The sequence below is a fragment of the Oncorhynchus nerka genome, linkage group LG18 (genome assembly GCF_034236695.1).
Source record: "Oncorhynchus nerka isolate Pitt River linkage group LG18, Oner_Uvic_2.0, whole genome shotgun sequence".
Taxonomy (NCBI): domain Eukaryota; kingdom Metazoa; phylum Chordata; class Actinopteri; order Salmoniformes; family Salmonidae; genus Oncorhynchus; species Oncorhynchus nerka.
Window position 1 is genome coordinate 35,446,194 of NC_088413.1, and position 5,729 is coordinate 35,451,922.

Genomic DNA, 5,729 nt, shown 5'->3' on the forward strand with positions numbered 1-5,729 from the left:
CTCGGTGGTATGAATGTGCTATTAATTGTGGTTTAATGCCATGTCTGTCTGGCTGTCAAAGGAATTGAACAACAGCCTCCATAGTCCAGATGTAATGTAGGATATATTTCCCTAACTGTGTGCAGTTGACCTGTGGGTCAGTCCTAATAATTAGTTCATTTCAACACAATGATAAACAATCGCTGAAAAGTTCTCTTTCACACAAACGGTTGCGGCCAAACACACTGAGTATACCAAACCTTAGGAACACCTTCCTAATATTGAGTTGCACCCTTTTGCCCTCAGAACAGCATCAATTCGTCTAGGCATGGACTCTACAAGGTGTTGAAAGCATTCCACAAGAATGCTGGCCCATGTCGACTCCAATGCTTCCCGCAATTGTGTCAGCTTGGCTTAATGTCATTTCGGTGGTGGACCATTTTTGATACACATGGAAAAAACCCAGCAGCGTTGCAGTTCTTGGCACAAACCATTCACCTTCTGAATGAAACGCATACACAAAGTATCAATTGTCTCGAGCCTTAAAAATCCTTCTTTAACCGGTCTCCTCCCCTTCATCTACACTAATTGAAGTGGATTTAGTGACATCAATATGGGATCATAGCTTTCACCTGGTCAGTCTCATGGAATGCACAGGTGTTCTTAATGTTTTGTATACTCAGTGTATTTTGGTGCCTTTGCACTTCTATGGAGCAGAATGTAATGTTCTCTTTACTAAACTGATTGAATGGATATTTTAAACCAGTCGGCACCTGCAACTTACCACAGGTGAGAAATGACAAACAAGAATCACTTACCTTCACCCAAATTAATTTTAATTTAGAATAGTTTAGTCCAGGACATGTTTTACTTTGAAGTGCAAATCTTTTTTTTTTTTAGGTGCAGTTGTAAATCAAACAAATACAGTTGAACAAAGTTTTTCAATTTCAACTTATTTTAAAAGAATTGGTGAATTGTGCAAAAGGTGCCAATATTTGACCTCATCTGTAATCTAGTAGGGGGTCTGTCAGTTAATTAAAACACAAATGTAACATGGATTACCAAAAACCTACAGTGGGGCAAAAAAGTATTTAGTCAGCCACCAATTGTACAAGTTCTCCCACTTAAAAAGATGAGGCCTGTAATTTTCATCATATGTACACTTCAACTATGACAGACAAAATGAGGGGGAAAAAATCCAGAAAATCACATTGTAGGATTTTTTATGAATTTATTTGCTAATTATGGTGGAAAATATCACCAGTTTAACCCCTTCCTCCCTCTTTCCTTAGAGTGCTGTGAGGTCACAAGTTTCTCCCTCACTTTTCTCCTCTGGGGATTTCCCCTGTTCCCTCTTCTTCACCACCCTCCTTCCATCAGTCCTCTCCTTTCATGTTATCTTGGCCTCCTCATCCTCTAGGTTCTTGGCTCTCGTTGAGGTCAAATAGCTTCTAAACTGGAGTAGTCGTCTGAGGAATCTCCATCATCCTCCTCCCTCTGTCCCCCTCTCACTCCAACAGCAGCCTCTCCACTCTTCCCATCGTCCCCCACCACCACTCTCTTTCCAGGCCAGAGGCAGAACCCCAGCCCTTCCTCCAGGCTTCTAACCCCAGCCCTCATGCGCTCTGACCCCAATAACAGTCGGAGCTGACCTGACCTGAGTGGCGAGTGTTCCACTTGTAGAAGAACAGTACGATAATCAGTAGGAGAAGAATAATGAGGACCACGACCACGATGGAACCCATATTTAACTGAACAGATGTGGGTTTAGTACGGGATGGAGAAGTTGAGGTGGTGTGGAGGGTCTTGGGAAGAGATAGGGATTGTCTGTGTAGGGGGTGGGAATGATGTGTTCTTTTCAGTCTGCTGGGTTTAGCTACCTGATGTTGCAGATGTCTATCTGTGGATGTACCATTCGAAGAGTCTGTTGTCATGACAGTATGATGACCATGCATTCCTCTGTCATGCTTCTCGTGCGGATTGTTCAGTGGAGTTCCTGGTTTCATTCAAATGTCCATCTCTCACGCTGGTCTTTTCAGTTTGTGTGTCACTGTAGGAAGTTCAACACATGCCTAAATTACTCATGAGGTGGAGAATGAGAACAAGAAACGGAATACTAAAATAGGTTAGAACTTATTTGCTACTTTAAGTGTACAATAAAAGGGACTTAGTTAAAATATTATGTTCTGATTTATTTCATGCATCGGGAAAACAAAGGTGTGCTAGCACACGCACGCACCGACACACACACACGCACGCACCGACACACACACACAGGAAATGGCGGTGTGCCTCAGAAGCTGCTGTGACTCACCTGTAAACAATTGTTTGAAAAATGACATGTCATACAAAGTAAATGTCCTAACCTACTTGCCACAACTACAATTTGTTAACAAGGAATTTGTGGAGTGGTTGAAAAACGAGTTTTAATAACTAACCTAAGTGTATGTAAACTTTGCAACAATTGTTTACAGACAGATTATTTAATTTATAATTCGCTGTATTACAATTCCAGTGGGTCAGAAGTTTACATACACTAAGTTGACTGTGCATTGAACACTTGCACTATATACTTTTAATGAAATCTCAACTGCAAGATACTGTAATTGTAATATAATTTGCTTGTGCTATTGGATGAAGCACATTGATAACACACTTAGTTTTATAAATACAAAATATATATATTTTTTTTAACTCTGTTGTGCTTTTAAATGGTTGAAACCACAGCGATAACATATTTTAATGACAACTTTACCAAAAAATCAGACATTGTTTTTCAATTTGAATTTGGTTGTGCTTTTAGCTCAGGGGTGGTGAACCTTTTTGCCATCTAGGGACATTTGGATATTTATAAATTCATTCAGGGGCCATATTATTAAAATTAGCTATTTTCTGCTTTATTCATGTTTTAATGTGACTTTAAATCACTGGCATTGGTTTTATAGTTTAAATATGACTTATGATGTTTCTTGTGTCCTTGAGTATTTAGAAATGTGCTAGTCTTATTTAAATAAATATTAGTATTGTAAATAATGTTGTTATATTATGATTACTTGTTCAAACTCACCTCTAATGCGATTGCTGAAACTGCTTATCTTTTGACGAGGCGTTTGATGTCAGCTTGCAGTGAAGATGACGCTACCAGCAGCTGGTTTTCCAGGTTTCTTTTCATTTTGACATTATGGATTATTTTGTGTAGATCAAATACAAAAAAAATCAAATTCCATTTCAATCCCACTTTGTAACAGAACAAAATGTGAAAGAGTCCAAGGGGTGTGAATATGATAGGCACTGTTTAATGCTTTGTGTCACACAAATGACTACGGTATGGGCATTGGGCCCCACATGAAACACTGTTAGAATATATGTACACTACCGTTAGAAAGTTTAGGGTCACTTAGAAATGTCTTTGTTTTCGATAGAAAAGCACATTCTTTGTCCATTTAAAATAACATCACATTGATCAGAAATACAGTGTAGACATTGTTAATGTTGTAAATGACTATTGTACCTGGAAACGGCAGATTTTTTAATGGAATATCTTCATAAGTGTACAGAGGCCCATTATCAGCAACCATCACTCCTGTGTTCCAATGGCACGTTGTGTTAGCTAATCCAAGTTTATCATTTTAAAAGGCTAATTGATCATTAGAAAACTCTTTTGCAATTATGTTAGCACAGCTGAAAACTGTTGTTCTGATTAAAGAAGCAATACAACTGGCCTTCTTTAGACTAGTTGAGCATCTGGAGCATCAGCATTTGTGGGTTTGATTACAGGCTCAAAATGTCCAGAAAAAAAGAACGTTGTTCTGAAACTCGACAGTTTATTCTTGTTCTGAGAAATGAAGGCAATTCAATGAGAGAAATTGCCAAGAAACTGAAGATCTCGTACAACGCTGTGTACTACTCCCTTCACAGAACAGCGCAAACTGTCTCTAACCAGAATAGAAAGAGTGGGAAGCCCCGGTGCATAACTGAGCAAGAGGACAAGTACATTTGAGTGTCTAGTTTGAGAAACAGATGCCTCACAAGTCCTCAACTGGCAGCTTCATTAAATAGTACCCGCAAAACACCAGTCTCAATGTCAACAGTGAAGAGGCGACTCCGGGATGCTGGCCTTCTAGATAGAGTTCCTCTGTCCAGTGTCTGTGTTCTTTTGCCCAGTCTGAGATATGGCTTTTTCTTTGCAACACTGCCTAGAAGGCCAGCATCCTTTCAACAACAGGGACATTTCTAAGTGACCCCAAACTTTTGAACGGTAGTGTGTATATACACTGCTCAAAAAAATAAAGGGAACACTTAAACAACACAATGTAACTCCAAGTCAATCACACTTCTGTGAATCAAACTGTCCACTTAGAAAGCAACACTGATTGACAATATATTTCACATGCTGTTGTGCAAATGGAATAGACAACAGGTGGAAATTATAGGCAATTAGCAAGACACCCCCAATAAAGGAGTGGTTCTGCAGGTGGTGACCACTGACCACTTCTCAGTTCCTATGCTTCCTGGCTGATGTTTTGGTCACTTTTGAATGCTGGTGGTGCTTTCACTCTAGTGGTAGCATGAGACGGAGTCTACAACCGACAGAAGTGGCTCAGGTAGTGCAGCTCATCCAGGATGGCACATCAATGCGAGCTGTGGCAAGAAGGTTTGCTGTGTCTGTCAGCGTAGTGTCCAGAGCATGGAGGCGCTACCAGGAGACAGACCAGTACATCAGGAGACGTGGAGGAGGCCGTAGGAGGGCAACAACCCAGCAGCAGGACCGCTACCTCCGCCTTTGTGCAAGGAGGAGCAGGAGGAGCACTGCCAGAGCCCTGCAAAATGACCTCCAACAGGCCACAAATGTGCATGTGTCTGCTCAAATGGTCAGAAACAGACTCCATGAGGGTGGTATGAGGGCCCGACGTCCACAGGTGGGGGTTGTGCTTACAGCCCAACACCGTGCAGGATGTTTGGCATTTTCCAGAGAACACCAAGATTGGCAAATTCTCCACTGGCGCCCTGTGCTCTTCACAGATGAAAGCAGGTTCACACTGAGCACATGTGACAGAGTCTGGAGACACCGTGGAGAACATTCTGCTGCCTGCAACATCCTCCAGCATGACCGGTTTGGCGGTGGGTCAGTCATGGTGTGGGGTGGCATTTCTTTGGGGGCCCGCACAGCCCTCCATGTGCTCGCCAGAGGTAGCCTGGCTGCCATTAGGTACCGAGTTGAGATCCTCAGACCCCTTGTGAGACCATATGCTGGTGCAGTTGGCCCTGGGTTCCTCCTAATGCAAGACAATGCTAGACCTCATGTGGCTGGAGTGTGTCAGCAGTTCCTGCAAGAGGAAGGCATTAATGCTATGGACTGGCCCGCCCTTTCCCCAGACCTGAATCCAATTGAGCACATCTGGGACATCATGTCTCCAAATCCAGACCTCCATGGGTCGATAAATTTGATTTCCATTGATAATTTTTGTGTGATTTTGTTCTCAGCGCATTCAACTATGTAAAGAAAAAAGTATTTAATAAGAATATTTCATTCATTCAGATCTAGGATGTGTTATTTTAGCGTTCCCTTTATTTTTTTGAGCAGTGTATATATATATATATATATAGTAAAACCAACACTCATAGACAGACAGTCAGATTGAATCTATGAGATGTTTTGTGTGTATTGAAAATGTCTAGCTGATAAACTCTAGAGTTGTGGACGGTGAGATCTCTGATGGTGAGAGTTCCTGTTTCTCTGTCCTGCTGCA